General features: G+C 38.2%; 1 pseudogene; it reads right to left on the bottom strand.

The window, feature by feature from the left end:
- Nucleotides 1–14,991: 14,991 nt before the first annotated feature.
- Nucleotides 14,992–15,410, bottom strand: LOC143381585 (adenylate kinase 4, mitochondrial pseudogene; annotated as a pseudogene).
- Between the last annotated feature and the right edge of the window lie 3,365 nt (nt 15,411–18,775).

Genomic DNA, 18,775 nt, shown 5'->3' with positions numbered 1-18,775 from the left:
CAATGACCACTGAAAACTAGATTTTGATAAGAAAATTTCCTACACACATATCCTATTTTGAACCCTAAGTCCTTTCTGCTAATTAAAAAATCCCTGCCCCCACATCACCCCAACTTTGCTTCCTTCTTTCCTGTACCTTACCACTGGCAGAGTAAACATGACTCAGAAACCGGCTCCTCAGGTTGTAACGTGAAATGATACACCGCTCATTTCATTACACGGTAAACCAATGCCTTTTTTCATTAGTCGGGTTTCTCTAGAAGGTGTGTGCTGTCTGCATTTCTGGGAAAAAACTCTCACAAGTGTGGAAAGAAAGAGCTTGCCACAGGTTTGGGCTTCTAGGGACCTTTCTCTTCAGGAAGGATTTTAATGTTTATCAGAAATACCTCCAGAGAACTCAAGAAGCTGTAGAGGTGAAGTAAGCCTGTGAAGAATCAGAATGGGAATCCTATACTCCGAGGTATGTCATATTTCTGCATGTAGAATTCCAAAAGTATTAAAAATGGATCATGCTTTTAAAGCATAGTTTCCTATCTTTGGTTTTATGTCTTCCTTTCTTCTGTTTAACTTTTTATGTGAGCATTAAGTTAGAAAAAATAAAATCCTGTGTGCTAGAATTTTTGGTGTTAAATATTTTAGCATAAGTTATTCCATAATACTAAAATGTTAGCTTGATCTGAGCTGAGAGTCATATGACACTCATTTCATTTATTGGGATGACTTGGACCTTGTGAAGTTGAGTTTGAGTGGGCTTTTCTCCTGCTAAACATCCAAAGGGAAAGTAAAAATTATACCCAACTGGATTTTCTAAACATCAAAATCAAAAGATTGTCTCTTCTATGGAACCATATGAATACAGTAATACCTTTTACCTTGGTATTTGAAAGAATTACCTTAAGCAATTATTCATAAAGATTACCACTGTATAGAACAGAGAGGAAAGCAGTATATTTTTGATGTTTTGAGTATTTTTTTAATATCTGCTAGATACAAAATACTCTTTCCTTGTATTGAAAGTAAGTTACTGGAATCAAATAAATCTCTAATGAGGTTGCAGGGAGTACAAAGAACTATGTTAAACAAGAGTACAGGAGGTGTAATGTCATTACTAGTCATGACTTACTTCTTCCCCTCTCTGACACAATTAACCAGTCAGTCTGCATTCCATTCCAAATGATCTAGGGAACCTCCTTGGATGATTTTGACCTACCATTAAAGGCAGTATATTTGCACTTATTTCTAATGCCATTTGTGTGTGGGTACGTGCATATATGTGTGTTTGTGTGATTGAATTTATAGTAAATGTACAGTTTGATAGGTTTACCATTCTAAATATATCTTGCTCAGTGATTTGTCTCATGAAGACAAATATGAAAATAACAAAACAGATAATGTCCTAAAATTCTGCTCTGGTAATTCTAAACTTTAGATGCCTAAGCATCAGGGAGAGAAGATTGTTTAATATGCAGTTTTAAGGGCACCCACCCCAGACAGTGATGCAGTCTGTGGAAGGGTCCAGAATACTACTCCTTAAGAGGAGCATTGCTGGTGGCTCTGATGTGAGTTATCAGCTTAGCACCATCCTGAGAGAGAGAAATACTCCTCTAGGCCAGTGCTTTTCAAATTTTAATGCACATCTGGATAACTTGAAGGTTTTGCTCAAATGCAGGTTCTTATTCTGTAAGTCTGGGTGAGACCTGAGATTGTGTATTTCAGTTTCCTGATGCTTATACTGCTGGTCCATGGACCACACTGAGTGGCCAGGCTCTACCTTTGGCCTTGGAAACTACTGTATTAAGAAAAAAAAAGTCTCTACTACAAAAGCAGTGTGTTTAGTTGGGTGTTGATTTGGCAAGTGGTTGAGTCAAGGCCAGGCCAGGCAGGACATGCTCAATTACTTTTTAAGTATCAATGAGAATATTCCCAGAAATATTAAGGGTAAAGTAAATTCAAATTTTCTAATAAATTTTAAAATAAATACAATACACACAGACACACACACTCACCTTAGAAAGTACCAACTTACTTGAAACTCATAGGTAATTATTCAAAGCTCATGATTAATAATGAATCATGAATAGTGTTGAAATAAATGTTGTCACTGTGCAACTCAACACCACAGTTGGAAGCAGATTCCGGGCCCTTCCATGTCATTCTGCTCACCTCCCCACTTGCTCTAGAGCTGGCAATATGAAACAAAGCACGAATCACCTGGGAGGTCTTAGTCATTTAGAAAGATGCTTTTGCTTTTGGCATATGATTTCCTAATTTTCAGAATTTCACTGTGATGTTAAATTCGGATACCTGAACTGATGCCAGGCTATGAAATATTCAGGATCAGAACAGTCAGACTTGAGCTATGGATGAAGATATTGAAGAGAAGTGGGTTCTCTGAGATTGCAAGGAATCTTTGGTTGCTTTTTCTGTTGGCAGGTGGGAGTTACGGGGGGTGTGAATTAGGGGAAACCCCTGGTCTCATTCTCTGGTATTCTGATGCTGAAAGTCAGTGGTTGGACTCTCTCATAGTAATTTTGAAGAGGCTAAGAAGCTCTGGAGTAATTTCTTAAATGCTTAAATGTAACCTCTGCATTTTTTATGTACTGGTAGCTCTGTTTCCTTGGTAAATGCTGTGAGCCATCCATTAAGGAGACGAGAAAAGTCTGCTTCATCCCTAGACATAAGCTGCCTTGAAGTGGCTATTTTTAAAAGCATTTTAAGTGAAAATTCTATTTCTCACTCTGAGTGCAGGAAGCTCCTCTGGATTGGAGACATAGACATCATTTTCCCTTAAAGCTTGTATTGATAATAATTTCACAAAATATTTTATTTATTTATTTTTGTTTGTTTGCACTGAAGATTGGACCCAGTGTTGTTCTATCACTGAATTACATCCCCAGTCCTTTGTTGTTTAATTTGTGAATGGGTCCTACTAAGTTGCTGACACTGGCCTCCAACTTGCAATCTTCCTGTCTTAGCTTTCTTAGTCCCTGGGATTACAGGGACTAAGAAAGCTCATGCAAAATATATTCATAAGAAAGAGGGAGAAAATGAGAGAGCATCTCAAAGTGGGTCCTAAAATCTGTACTAGAGGATAAATTTAGAGATCACTGAAAAGATTGAGCTTTGGAATAATTAGCCAATTATGTAAGCTGGACTTTAAACAAGACTGACTCATTTAAACCCTTATCAAATATAATATTTACAATAATCACAAACATTAATTTAGAGTTTGTGACATATCAGGTTCTGTTCCCAAACACTTGGTACATATTAACTCATATGATACAAGAATCTTATGAGTCAATATTATTATCTTTATTTTACAAATGAAGAAATGAGGCAAATATAGTAACTTGTCCAGATATATGCAGCTGAAAGGGAACTATTAGCTAGAGGTCAGGGACTGGGGTATGAAACCTGTGCTTGTCCATTCAGGAAAATAGTTCTTGTATGACTGTTCAATAATTAAGTTATTTTACTACTTTCTATCTTGACGGAGATGCCATGCTCCATAGATGTCAGTATTTTTTTTTTCTTTTTTTCTTTTTAGTGCTGGGGATGGAACCCAGGGCTTCACTCATGGTAGGCAGGTAACTCTACCACTGAGCTACATCTGAAGTCCCATGATGGTTGGTTTTAACCACTGTACTATCATGCCAGGGATCTTCCTCATTAGGGTACTGCCCTTTTCCCTCAATGAAAGAATAGGTAAACTAAACCAAGGTTCCCATTAGATACAATCTATTCCCACCTTGTGGAAGATTTCTGTACTAAAAAATATTACAAAAGTTGGTAAGAAGGAAGATGTTGAGAACTTAACCCAGCTCAGGAGCATGTGCTTAGCAGATCTACATATCTTTCATAGATGGTTGGCCTTGTCAGCTGTGGACATGGGCCCCCAAACTTGAAAATTGTTACATAATGATATATGCCTTTAAGTGTTGAGAAGATCTAATTATAAGATTAGCTATGAGCAGAAAAATGCATGTGTGGGCATGTGTGAACACACACACATTCATGCACACACACACTTAATATTAATTCTTTAGGAACTGATCTATTTTTTTCAAAGAAGCTCCTATTACCATAGAAAAAAGGGAATACATTTCAAAGAAGTGAAGGATTGTTTTGACACATACCCTGTCCAGAGAGAACAATTTAGGCTGAGAAGAGCTTATTAGGAAAGCTTATCCATGCAAATGAAGAGGAGAACACAGGGGAGATAAGAATAGAGATATGGCTGAAGGGAAGGTCTTGGAACTCTAAGTCAAGAACACCTAGAGTTTAGTCTTGATTGTGCCAGGAATTCTGTGAAACTGGAAGGAATTTGTTTAACCTTTTTGGTGCACAGTTTTTATACTTATAAAAAAATAAAAATTAAAACAAAAGAATAAGCTGCATGAGATTTAGCTCAGCACTTAATGTGTTATTCTATGATGTAGGAAAAGGCAAGACAAAGACAGTGGAAAAAAATTGCCTCCCTCAAATCTTCCAAGCACTTTATCTGTGTTATTTATATATTGAGCCACTAGCAAGTTTTTGGCATTCTATATGCAAAAGGAGTATGGCTTTCCATCTCATTGGTTCTATAATTCTTTCCATGTATACTATAAGTAATTCTACAAATTATAGTATTGTGATAAGTCTCATTTCAGAAAGAAAATGAAAACTTTAATGTGTGAAAAGCAACTAGCACTGAAAACTTATACATTTACACATTCCTTCACCTATCCATTTATTTAATTAATTTGTTTGTTAAGCACATACTACATTCCAGGCATATGCTAATTCCTGGAATTAGTGGTAAATAAAAGAAAAATAGCCCTTGACTTCTTGGAGCCAATAATGTAAACAAACAAACAAAGAACCCAAACCAATAAAACAACGAGCCTACTCTTGAAAAAAGTAATTATTAATAGTGAAAAGAAGAATCAAGGAAGCAAGAAGGTTATGAGAGTATACAAGAGGGTTGAGGAGAGGTGTATATATCCAATTAGATTTCACCTGAAAAATCTCCTCTTGGTGACATTTGTGCTGAGCTTTGAGAAGTAAGAATTTAGTCCTGGGAAGTTTAGAAAAACTGTGCCAGACTGAAAGAGTGTATATGTGGAGACTCTAAAGCACAAATGAGTCAGGACTGTTTGGAATAATTGAGAAGTATGCAAAGGAAGCTCTGGGGAGAGCAGTCCCTCTAGATGTAAGCGACGAGGATGCATTGTTCATACGTATTTGAAGACCAATAAAACTGACTAAAAGTTGCTTTGCTTTTTAAGATCACCATGCCCCAATGATTCTTAACAATGCCAGTTTAGAACATCAGTTTAACAGCACCCTCCCACTGTTTAGCAGGAAATCCTGGTTTCCAGAAGTCTTGAGAGTGCTAGGAACTGAAGTTATAGAGGTCTTCAGGGACAGATCATTCAGGTCTTGAGGGCCATGATGGATGATTTTGACTTAATTCTAAACAGAATGGAAAGCAATAAAAGGATTTTAAGAAAGGGAATAACATGATCCTGTTAATGTTCACAAAGCACTCACTGTCAGCAGTGGGGGAATAAATTGACAGGATGCAAGAGGAGGTATGGGAACCTGAAAGGAAGCTGTTGTGGTAGTGGGTGTGGTGTGATGGTGGTGGTGATGGTAAAGATCCGTGTAGTAGACTGTGGACAAATTTTTGGCTGGTTTGGAGATGCGGAGTGAATGAAAGTTATTAACTAAAGTTGATACCCAGGATTCTGTCCTAGACTAGCCAGGTGATGGTGGTGCTAATGAGAGGGTCAGAGGGACTAATGAGTTTCAGAATTCTATTTGGACATAGTACTTCCCTGATGGGGATGTAGCATGGTTACAGGAATGGAGCTCCAAGGAGAGTCTGGGTAAGAGGCAATCATTTTGGAGTTATATGCATATATATGTAAAGCCATAGAACAGATGGGTTCAGGTAGAGAGAATACGGAGACAGCCAAGGATCCCCAGATCATTATAGAAAGGTTTGGTTCTGCAAGAGAAGTAAGGAAATATTATAGGAAAAACTCCCTCGAACATCTTTTGACCTTGTAACACTCAATAAACATAAAAATCTTCAGTCAAATGGTAGATTTTTTTTATTTCTGAAAATGAAAACTTAGTAATATTTAACTTCTACATATGAGGTTAACTAATTGGTTAACCAAATGTGGTAAATGAGGAGAAACTTGAGTTTCTTAAGTCCTATAATAAAAGGACAGGACAGGACAGGACACAATGGTTTGTGTTCCAGAAGTTTCACTTCTGTCTCTAAGAGCCTCAAGCAGGAATGTACAACAGTTAAAAAGCTGGCCTCTGATGTCAGAAAGCCTAGTTTTCAAATTCCAGCCCCACCAATTTCAAGGAGGAAAGCAAGAAGAATAACTCCCCCAAATCTTGCCCATTAAGAAGGAGGAAATCACTTTATTTTACATTTTACAAGATAAACTTCATTTCATAGCTGTTTGCATATGTATATTAGAATGATCATTTTCAACCAAATAAATTGAAAGTTTTATTTTACCAACTGAAGAAATTCCATTTGGCTTTTAAAATGACAAGATTATTTGAGATGCGTTAAGGTGTCACAGAAATTTTTTACTTTTAAAATAAAGATTTCATAGAGTCTGTCCAAATTATAATTATTTTAATTAAAAGTCTGTACTGTTTACTTGGTTGTATGAATACTTGTTAGTGCCTAGCTCCCCTCATCTAAAAGCTATTAAGTTTAGAAACTCCTTTTCTTAGAAAACCTCTGAAAAAGAGATGAGTGGGAAGTATTTACTCTTTGGGAATTCAGAAAATACAGCAGCAAAATGGTTCACATGCTTATTAACTGGGAAGTCTCAAAACTGAATCACTAAACTTAAAGCAGATCATGTCAAAACTCAACTGAGGTTCTCATCAAACAGAATAAGATTCAAAGTCTTTACCAAGATCTACAAGGCCTATGTTCTTTGGTCCCCAAAGCGTTTTCAATGTCCTACCACTCTCCTTGCCCTTGCAGCCACACTGACCTCTTTTGTAGTTCTAGGGAAATGCAATCCAGGTCCTATGTCAAGATCTTGACAATTAAGTTCTCTTTGGGAGGTTTCTCTTCCCTGAGAGCTACTTGACTCTGTCCACTTGTTTTAAGATCTTTGCTTAAATCTCACCTAAGATCTAAGATGGGTCTTGAAAGAAAAGTGACCACAACACTCAGAGCGACCAAGAGAGCTTTATTGCAGCAGTGCAACAGAGGAGAAAAGAGAGAAAGAGAAAGAGAGAGAGAGAGAGAGAGAGAGCGAGAGGAAGCTTGTGCAAGAGAGAAAGACAGAGAAAGCAAGAGAGAGAGCAAGAGAGAGAGCAAGAGAGAGAGGAGCCCTGCAGGAGGGAGTTTTTATAGCCCAAACCTAATGAGGTCTCTGGGTCTGCAAGCTGCCTTGTTGGCACAAGGGGGATTAAGTGTTTGGCCTTGAGCAGGGGGTTGAGTGTTCAGCCTTGAGCGGGGGCTTGGGTGTTTGGGCTTGAAGCAAATAGTTGATAAAGAGCCAGACAGAGGGTTTGAGTGGTCAGGTCATCCTGCAGCTAACTTTGTTTGGCATGCCCTGCAGACAGCTTACTCAGCCTGTTCTGCATCTAACAGGTGTTATTTTTCTCTATGTATCTATTGTTTTATAAGCATTATCAAGTATTATAATTTTAAATTATCAAGTATTATAATTTTAAATTTTTTTCTGGTTTGTTAGGTCATAGCTATTATGATTTTTATGATTTCTAGTATGGTAGCTGCTATTGATGAAGGTATATTGATACCTTCACTGTTTTAAATGTCAGTTTAATAAACATATATCTACCTTGTAGAAAATAAAAGAGTGGATTATGTAGAAGTTATAAAAATGTGAAAACTAAAATATTTGTTTCTCTCCAAAGAATTTACCTAATCATAAAGCCAGACACAAAATTATTCCAATCAATCACCCTTGGGAGAAATTCTTGAATATAGGCAATTCCTAATTTACAACAGCTCAGTTTTCATGCTTTTGTGGCCAAAATTATTTTAAATAGACTTCAAAGTAATAACCAAAACTCATTTGTGACACCAAAATAATCCAACTAATTCTAGCGCCAATGTCCATACCCTTTTCTGGCTAATTGATATCACTAAAAACAGATTTCCTCTGAGGCTCAGGAAAAATTTGGGGGAAAGCTTTGCTTTCAGAGATGTCCATACTGGTATAAGCAGTTCAGATATTTCTAGATGTTTAAAATAATATCAAGCTTTTATTTATTTCTATTAGACTTGGAGCAAGTTAAAATATGATTATGTTAAATAACATACAGTTAATTGTAAACATACTGTGTGGCTTATGCTACCAAATACACTTCTTAAATTTTAGTGCCTGGAAAAGTGAAATGGAAACATATGGTTAGACTAAAGGCACAAAAAGTTGTTCCTAAAATTTCAAGTTTCCAGATCTTTGAATGCTCCTTAGTTAACATGATTTTAAAAGTTTCAATGTTATGTTATGGCTTTACTTCCATTATGGGGCCTTATTTCTTTTACCTTTGCAGAGATTCTCTATCCTCACTATGCATCAGAATCACCCAGGGAACTTTCAAATACCACCAATGCCTTCACCTTATTCCTACAAATTCTGATTTAATTGGTTAGTAGTGAGGCCTGGGCCATGTCTTAAAATGCCCTACACTTAGCCGTGGTTGATAATCAGAGAGAAAAACACCGACAACTAGTAATATATCACATGATATATTACTTTAAAAACCTCAAACCTTCTCTAACCTTAGTTCTCAGCCTGTGGTGGATCTGTGCACCAATCAATAAATAATTTTTATTCATATTCACCAATGAATATTCATTCATGCTCACCCCTACAGAAGTCTAACTTTAGGATAGTTGTAATCCAGTTAAGTAGATTAAACTTAAACCACTGGAAAAAGTCCAGTGAGCTACTTGAGGTTCTGTATACTTCTTTCCATTAGTAGGTGAGATTAAAGAGAATTCTTGAAGATGAGCTGGGCTTTGAGCAATAGATGGCATAGTTTGAAAGGCAGAATAGTTGCAAGCAAGTAGTCCAATGGTAGGAGTGAGGAGACTGGCCTGATCAGACCTGTAAGATCATGTACAAAGGCATTTCATGCGCAGTTGGCCCACCAAGAAAACCAGAAAAACATCATGGACACCTCCCCCTCTAGGAAATGAGGAATATTCCCAATTTCATTAATGATCAGTGCAATTTAACAAGATGATGTGATAGGGAGTGCCTTGGACTGGGGATGACCACTTTAGATTGAATGGTCAAGGAAAACGTCTCTGAGGAGGTGACACGTGGGCTGATACCTAATCTGACCTAGCAGAAAGCCAGCAATGTAACTCCCAAGAAAGTACAACACTCGAGGACAGAAGTGAACATGGAAGAACTGGAATGCTGTGAGGCAGAGGGAGAGTATAGATGAGGTTGAAGAGAAAAATCAGATTGTATTAATTCTGTGTTGGTTCGAAGGTTGGGCAGAGCACAGCTGTAGGAGCCACATTCACAGGTTAGCCCACAAGAACTCTTGCATGCTAGGTAAAAACTCCTGCTCTTCAGTCTCTTCCTCACCCACTAGTCTATCTTCCTCAGCATCTTTACTGATAGATGGTCTTGGCCAGGTGTTGTCATGCCCTCCCTCATTGTGAGCATTTCCCTTTACTCTATGCCCACCATAACTATTTTTTTTTTTTTTTGACCATGATTCAATTTCTTGATTTCTTCGACATCTATTGTTGCTGGTGACACTTTCTCTACCTTCCAGCTTCTGTCAACCACCCTCCAGGACCCCCTTCCACGTTTCTGAAGCACGCTTTGCCCTTTCCTTCTGTCTCCTGACATCATTCTTTATGACCTTAATATTCACAAGCCTTCCCCTTTTCAACCTCTGTCTCCAAATAAGAACACATTCCCTTTCCACACAGCTATTATTCTTGACTTCTCATCCCTGGACAAATTGACATCTCTCATCATAACTTTTTTTTTTTTTCCCAAGCAGAAAAAAACTTTATTTCTATCAAATTGAAAAGTATCAATCTTCAAGCAAGATAACCGAAATGATAATAAACAGAATATGAAATAGAAAACAGATCACAGGATTAGGTACTTTTAAGCGCACACACCCAAATCAAGAGGTTATCAGTCATCACAGGGTTCTTTTTCTCAATTCCTGATAGAAATGAAAAAGCAAAATGCAGCTCTTTTTGATGTTACTGGTTTCAGTATTATCAACTTCCAGCTCTGAGTGTCAGAGGCTCATTTTAGAGTTCTTTTGCTTAATTCAAGATAGAAATCATGAAGGGACAAAGCGATGTCATTTGAGGGAGGCTTTATTGGGTTCAAGCAAGGGAGAACTTGAGGTAGGGTCCCCAAACTGCTCGAAACAGACGGGCGGAGCAAAGCTTATACCGCCAAAAAGAGGGCGGGCTTGCACAGGCGCAATCCGCTTCTGCAAACCTCTGAGGACGCTGCACCCGTCTGGTCAGTTCTTTGCTTTCAGCGCGGAGGTTTGCACACCGGCAACTGTGGTTAGGTACTTCAGCATTTCGCTTGCTAAAGAGGTGGAGGTGTTTTATACCGCCAGCCCAGTGAGGTCATATATAGGTCAAGTTCAAGCCTATTTATTGCTTGTGCTGAGGTTGAGGGAAAGCTTGGGGGAGGAGTCAGCATCTCCTGAACTTGGTCGTCGGTGGAAACGTTTTTTTTGAAAGCCGCTTGCTTTAGGCAGGAAACCTTGGTGGGTGCAATAAGGGCCTTCTCTGCTCTGTCTGAAAGGTGGCCAACACCTGTCACACCGAGGTAAAGCACTCTGACTAAAGGCAAACACACCCTGTAATTTCACAGAACAATAAACCAGAAAGACAGGTGGTCCCTGGGTTAGAAAACAGACTTGAACTTGAGAGGGATCACAGTGAAATGTGGTAATTCAACAATTTCCCCCTGAGATCTGTTCATCTTAAAAACAGGAATATGTAAAAATCTGTAGTATAGATTCCCATAGAAGTAGAAAATCTCTTAAGCCCCATTATTCCTTGGAGCTTACATGAAGGCAGAATTTTAATTTTTTTTCCCTTTATTATTCTCTAAATTAAATACAGAGTAGTTTGTTCCTCAGGGAGCATCTCCAGGGTGGGTTGTTCCTTTGAAGTTTCAAACAGGAAATCTTTTATTTAGCAAATGACACTGTCCTAGAATGAACTAATTGTTACCAGAGGAAGGAATTCATCTGCATACCATCTTTGTTCTTTTGGAAATGTTTCACCCTGTTTCTTTCATACCCTACCCCCATCAAATTAAGAAATATCCTGAAGCATATAGATAATGATATTTATTCTGGCAAGAATTGTGCAGATTTCTACAAGAAAGATAAGGTATGACAATTCTTAATTTTAATGCATTTCCATAGATGCAGGAAGCAGATTTTTTGTTCGTAGTTGAAATACAGTTCCATGGTTTCCCAACATTTAACCAGATTGGGTCAGTTAGATATAGAAAGGATTGATAACTTATGACCAGACCACATTCTCATATTTGAGTCTCCATTACTGGGCCCTTCACCAAATAGACCAGAGAGTTAATAAAACCGTAGGAGGATAGAGAGAAAGCCACTCATACTGTGAACGGGAGACCTTCTTTATTTCCTGCCTGACAAATCATCTGCAGCAAGAAAAGACACTGCCTGTTATATTAAAGGTAAATAGATGAAATTCATGGGGTGTACATGAATGCCTGCTGAGATTCCATAACCCAGCAGCATACACATGAGACACATGCCCTTTGTATACCCAGTGTGCAGCTGCCACCATAACACACTGATTGTCATTTCTAGTCTCATGACCAAAGGATCAAAGCAAACATTCCAGGAGCAAATATATTGTTTCACCTAGTCATGAGGATGGGGAACACTAAACGGGGAGAGGTATTAAAAAGGCTCTTTGGAATATCCTGATGAATCCCTAGAGGTATATGAAAGAAAGCAAATGTTTAAATAAACAGGAGTTTTTCAGTTTTATAACATAAGAAGACCAGATAATTGAAATAATATTATTACACTGTTATACTGGGTAATTCTTGAAGATTTAATTAGGCAATGTGTTTAATGCACTTAGTATGGGAGAACGACCTAGAGTGACTATACCTTAACACATTTGAAAATATATAATCTTGATGATTTAAACAAAGATCCCCAGCAGGCTAAAACTATTTAAATAACTAAAATCAGGTTGTGATGAATTAAAATTTATAAAGACCTCATTTATGAATTTGTACAGACATCTTTCTACCCATCTCAGCATTTTGAGTTGCAGGAAAAAACACAGCAGCACGTCTAAGAATTCTCTCTCACTAAAGGCTAGTCATTCTTTTCCCTTCCCTACCAAACAGGGATATGACCCGGGTGACACGGGAGTTAACTTGGGCTTGGCTGCTGGAAAGTGGCAGAGGAGAGATCCTTGGGGAAAGAAGACAAGAAGCAGATCTCCCTTGACTATGGACACAATTGTTGCATGAAAAGCAGATGGTGGGACAAAGTGGGAATCCGGCATTCAGAACCATGAAAATGCATAATATATACATAGGACAACAGTACAATAGTCAAGAGTTGTCCTTTGTTAGATGCTTGACTACTATTTCATTCCCTGCTATCACTTTCCCAAGGATTAGTTTATCATCAAGATCTGCTTGCAGGTATGAGCCAGGGAATGATTTGCTTTGATCTCAAGGTAGAAAAAGGAGTAGGTTTTGAATATCTCCAAGAAGCCCAGGCCTATGGGCAGGCACTATGGTTAAGGATGGCTCAATGAGATTGGCTCCTCCACAGATTATTGTGGGCCAAGTTCCTTCTATTTATAGATAAGGACTTTGGGAGAAGGAACAAAGGCTCACACTCTCCTCCAGTAGCTTCCTTTGCTTAAACAAAGGGTGGAAATAGGAACAGTTTCACACAGTCACTTTAGTGAACTTTGCTATTCTTGACAGGAGGCCACAAGCAGAACTCAGCAGTGTCAGTGCCCTGGGTTGTTTGGAGTAAGACACAGATATCTAACATTCAGGAAAAAACTCATGCTTCTCAGTCTGGAAAACCTGCACTTGAATCCTACTTGCAGTGTTCATTGGTAGCAGGAGCCCAGACAAGATGCTTCACATCTTAGTATAAGTTAATTTCTTTGTTTATAAAAGAGGGGCCATGTCTATCTCATATGATGCTAGAAAGATTAGTTGAAATGTTAGTAAAGGTCCTAAAACTATGTTTCACCCAGTTGACCTTCAATAAATGGCATCTATCATAAGTCAGCCTCTGTGTTGGAGGATAAACACAGCAACATTTTCAATGTCCAAATAAGTGGAAAGCAAACTCAATTAAGAGCTGGGTAAAATCACAGAATGTGAAGTCAGATCAGAATCTTAGAGGTCATCCAAACTTATTTTATTTACTTTAATGTGAAGGAACTGCATGCATAGCATTAGAAGGAAACCCAAGAAAAGAAGTTCCATTAGTTTTACTTGTGTCAAAATATTTTTAAGATGACTTTAATTTTTACAGAAGAATTTAAGGGAAAAGTAGCAAGTTTGTCGAAGAAATAGATTTTTAAGGACATTGAACATGAAACAAGCACCATATTTCAGTAACCATTGAAAAGTTTCTCTCTTATTGGTGTCATCTAGCAAAGGACCCTCAACAGCCGGGCAATCCCAGTAGTAGGAATACTGTTGGGACCCAGTGACCTGATGCTTACTTCATTTGTTTAGAGAGAGAGAGGAAGATGCGTTTAGAGAGAGGAGGATGGAGGAGTAGAGTATGCATCAGGGATCAGGCCATTTCTTGTACCTCTCCCCCAAATTCAAAAGGCAGTCATTACATTGGATCATTTGCTAAGCACACAGGGAACTAAAGAAAGAAGTTTTAAGATTTCTTTCTGCTTTGAAAAAGTGCACACTTTCCTCTTTCGAATTATCCATTAATTTATACCTAAGATACAAGCTTGCAACATTTAGGTGAACATTAGGTTTCCCAATATTTTTAAAGGCTTCTCCCAAACTCTTGGGAATCAAATTTTTTCACAGTAAGAGTAGCAGTGCAAGCCCATGAGAGTTGGACCAACAGTTTAAAAATCCTCTACATGGCTCAGGTCTTAGTGTATCGAAGAGATTTAATATAGTCTCCCATCTCTCAAAGAGGAATTTAAGAGGAATAAATGCAATAACTATCTGTAGTATTTAATAGCCTAGGAAGATGGGAAACAAATGTAAGAAAATACAGTAAAAAAAAATTGTGTCAAAAAGGAAGGATACTGTGGAGCATGGATCCCTGGAAAAAGGCATCTTCAGTCCTACCAGGATAAACGAGTTGAGGACACTTGTGATTAGGCTACCATAGCAACAACATGGCCATCCCCCTGCACCTCCCCCCCTCCAAAAAAAAAAAAAAAAAAAAAGAACAGCTAGAGTTCTGGTCTTACACCATTTGAAATCCAGCATATATACATACATACATACATATATACATACGTATATATAAAATAAATATATATATATATATATATATATATATATATATATATATTTTAATTGCAAAGAACTTGACACATGTGCAGATATACTTTAACATTGCCGCTAACCCCCTTTTGAAGGGTGGAGGGGGGCTTCTTCGTTGAACTGTGTTCCCATTTGTTTTCCTATCAGTTCACCTTTTAAACTAGAAAAGATGCTGCAAATCACTGCAGATAGCTTCTCACATGGACACAGCACCAGTATTACACAACAACAACTGAATGAATGACCCTGTCTTCCTGATTCTTCCTCTGGACAGGCTCAGTGTGCTTCTTTGGACTGAATAGTTGTCTTTCTTCCTGCTTCCCTTCTTCCTTCCCTTCCTTCCTTCCTTCATTCCTTTGCTAAGGATTGAACTCAGAGCCTCCTGGATACTAGGCAAGCACTCTACCATTGAGCCTCACCCCTAGTCCTGAATAGTTATGGTCTTATTGGTGAACAGTTTGTAAACATAGGGCCAGATTTTATTAGTTTCTATTCCAGAACACTAGTAGAGCACTACTCTGTTCTTGTATAGTTCAGTGACTAGCTTTGCCAAGTCTTTATACAGTCTTAGACCACCGTCAATCACTTCAGATTTAACATCTTCCTGATGAATGATTCATGAGAAATGTCATCAATCCCATGCATAAGAGGTGGGTTGAAGACTAGGTTATATACACTGCCATTAATAGGGATCCAATGATGGCTGAGATGATCTTTAAGTGTTTCAAATGGAAATCTCAAAATCATCATTAGATCCAGGGCCTCTGCCTGTACTAATGTCCTCTGAACATCATCTAGCAGCCAGTGCTGACTGCTCCTGGCATCTAGCCATGACATCATTCAGCATGTGATCACAAGATCTAGAATCAAAAGATTTTTCTCTAGGTACTGCTTTGCCACATCACCAATTTTTGTGTTGGCTTTGAGGTTCTCCCACAAGAAGTGGCCTCTGGAGAGATGCTGAAGGCCTAAGTTTTGGGAGATCCTCTGGCACACAGTACCTGTTATGGTTTGAATATGAGGTGTTCCCCAAGAGCTCATGTGTGAGACAATGCAAGAAGGTACAGAGGAGAAATGATTGGGTTGTGGCAGTCTGAAGCCAACCAGTGAATTAATCCCCTGACAGGGATTAACTGGGTGGTAACTGAAGTGGTAGGGTATGGCTGGAGGAGGTGGGAATTGGGAGCATGTCTTTGGGATATATCTGGCAAGTGGAGCTCTCTCTCTCCCTCTGCGTCCTGATCATCATGTGACTGCTTTCCTCTGCCACTCTCTCCTGCCATGCTGTTCTGCCTCACTTGAGCGCTGAGGAATGGAGCCTGCCTTCTATGGACTAAGACCTCTGAAACCACAACCCCTCAAATAAACTTTTCTTCCCTACAATTTTGCTGGTCAGGTCTTTTAGTCACAGCAGTGAAAAAGCTGACCCCTTCCTTAATCTGTGGCCTGAGGATGACCATGTTCTGGAGTTTGAAAGCCATGGCCTTTGAGATAAGGGAGGTGGCCAAGCAGGCAGCACAGTGACCGGAAGTGTTTCTTGCCCTCTGTCTCTGGCACCTCTGCTTATGTTGGCTCTTGGCTGTTGTCCCTACAGGAGAAAGGAGGGACTTTATCCATCTTCACATTTTAACTGGTCACTTTTCCTACTTAGATTCCATATTCTACTCTGCTCTAATCCCTGTGTTTTTCTATTTGCTTGTTTCTTTTTTGTTGAGTCAGTTTGTCTCCATCTGGCCAACATGGGGCTCACTCAGTCTGAATCTCATGGAAAACCATTGTCCTCTCACTTCCCTGGCTGACAGACGTGTTTCCTAGTCTTTACCCTTTGCCCCTTCACTCCACCCTTCCTCAGCCATAGGTTTGCTGAAGCAAGTCACCAAAAAGCAATGTAAAATCAGCCAGCTGTAGCTGCTCAGTGTGTTTCTACAACCTGATTCTTAAAACCATTTCATATTTTTATTCATACTTTTAATTATGACTGTCCCAAATCTTGCCCATTATGTTCAAGAGTCTCATCTTCTTGTTCCAATCACATCTCCTACGTCATTAAATATTCATCTAAATTCAATGCTCTTTGTTTATCTATATCTGCCAATTTATTCATTTATAATAAATTTATATCAACATATATCATGAAGACCAATCTTTTGACTTTTTGGCAAAAAAAAATTTATCCAGTAAAATTCTTTCTACCTCATTTATCCCTTCTCCTTTGCTTCAGCCTTGGACCGGATTTGTCCTTCTAGGCAGTAAGGCCAATAACTCCATTTTTGCTCTCCATCCCAATATTTCTTCACTGAGTAGTTATCTCTGCTTTATAACCATCCCTGCCCATCTTCACTGGCTTCTTCTGTTTTAATAATTATAAGAGTTTCTAACTCTAATTGAGGGTTTAATATGAACCAGACCTGAGCTAAGTGCTTTATCTGCACAATCACATTTAATTCTGTGACCTAATAAAGAAGGAATGATAAGGAGATCTGGTACAAAGTGTTTAGGTAAGTGTTCCAAATAACATAGCTGTTAAGTTGTTGATTTCAGATTGGGTCACAGAAAATTTAATTTCTTTTTTGTAAAATTTATTCTAATTTGTTACATATGACAGCAGAATGTATTTCAGTTTCTATTACACATATATAGCATAATTTTTCATATCTCTGGTTGCACAATGTAGAATCACACCACTGTGTCTTCATATATATACTTATAGTAATGATGTGCATCTTATTCCACTACCTTTCCTACCTGCATTCCCCCTCCCTTCCCCTCTCTCCCCTTTGCCATATCTAGAGTACGTCTATTCCTTCCATGCTCTCCCCATCCTATGAATCAGCATTCTTATATCAGAGAAAACATTTTGGCATTTTGTCTTTTGGGATTTGCTTACTTCACTTAGCATTATATTCTCCAACTGCATCCATTTACTTGCAAATGCCATGATTTTATTCTCTTATAATGCTGAGTAATATTCCATTATGTATATATATCACATTTTCTTTATCCATTCATCTACTGAAGGGCATCAAGGTTGTTTCCAAAGTTTAGCTATTGGGAATTGTGCTGCTATAAATATTGATGTGGCTGTGTCCCTGTAGTATGCTGTTTTTAAGTCCTTTGGGTATAAACCAAGGAGTGGGATATCTGGATCAAATGGTGGTTCCATTCCCAGTTTTCCCAGGAATCTCCATAATGCTTTCCACATTGGCTGCACCAATTTGCAGTCCCACCAGCAATGTATGAGTGTGCCTTTCCCCCCACATCCTCGATAACACTTATTGTTGTTTGAATTCTTAATAGTTGCCATTTTGACTGGATTGAGATTAAATCTTATAGTAGTTTTGATTTGCATTTCTCTAATTGTTAGAGATGTTGAACATTTTTAAATATATTTGTTAATTCATTGTATATTATCTTCTGAGAAGTGTCTGTTCAGTTCCCTGACCCATTTATTGATAGAGTTATTTATTTTTTTGGTGTTAAGATTTTTGAGTTCTTTGTATATCCTAGAGATTAGTGCTCCATCTGATGTGCATGTGGTAAAAATTTGTTCCCAAAATGTAGGCTCTCTATTCACCTCACTGATTATTTCTTTTGCTGAAAAGAAGCTTTTTAGTTTGAATCTATTCCATTTATTGATTCTTGACTCTAATTTTTGTGCTATAGGAGTCTTATTAAGGAAGTTGGGGCCTAATCCAACATGATGAAGATTTGGGCCTACTTTTTCTTCTATTAGACATAAGTTCTCTGGTCTAATTCCTAGGTCCTTGATCTACTTTGAATTGAGTTTTGTGCATGGTGAGAGATAGGGGTTTAATTTCATTTTGTTGCGTATGGATTTCCAGTTTCCCCAGCACCATTTGTTGAAGAGGCTATCTTTGCTCCAATATATGTTTTTGGCGCCTTTGTCTAATACAAGATTACTGTAATTATGTGGGTTAGTCTCTGTGTTCTCTGTTCTGTACCATTGACCTATAAGTCTATTTTGGTGCCAATACCATGATTTTTTTGTTACTATAGCTCAGTAGTATAGTTTAAGGTCTGGTGTAGCGATGCCACCTGCTTTACTCTTCCTGTTAAGGATTGCTTTTGCTATCTGGGTCTCTTGTTTTTCCAGATGAATTTCATGACTGCTTTTTCTATCTCTATGAGAAACATCATTGGGACTTGGATTGGAATTGCATTAAATCTGTATAGTGCTTTCGGTA

The sequence above is a fragment of the Callospermophilus lateralis genome, chromosome 15, assembly GCF_048772815.1.
Source record: "Callospermophilus lateralis isolate mCalLat2 chromosome 15, mCalLat2.hap1, whole genome shotgun sequence".
In the NCBI taxonomy this organism is placed as follows: domain Eukaryota; kingdom Metazoa; phylum Chordata; class Mammalia; order Rodentia; family Sciuridae; genus Callospermophilus; species Callospermophilus lateralis.
This window is presented reverse-complemented; position numbering and strand designations above follow the sequence as displayed.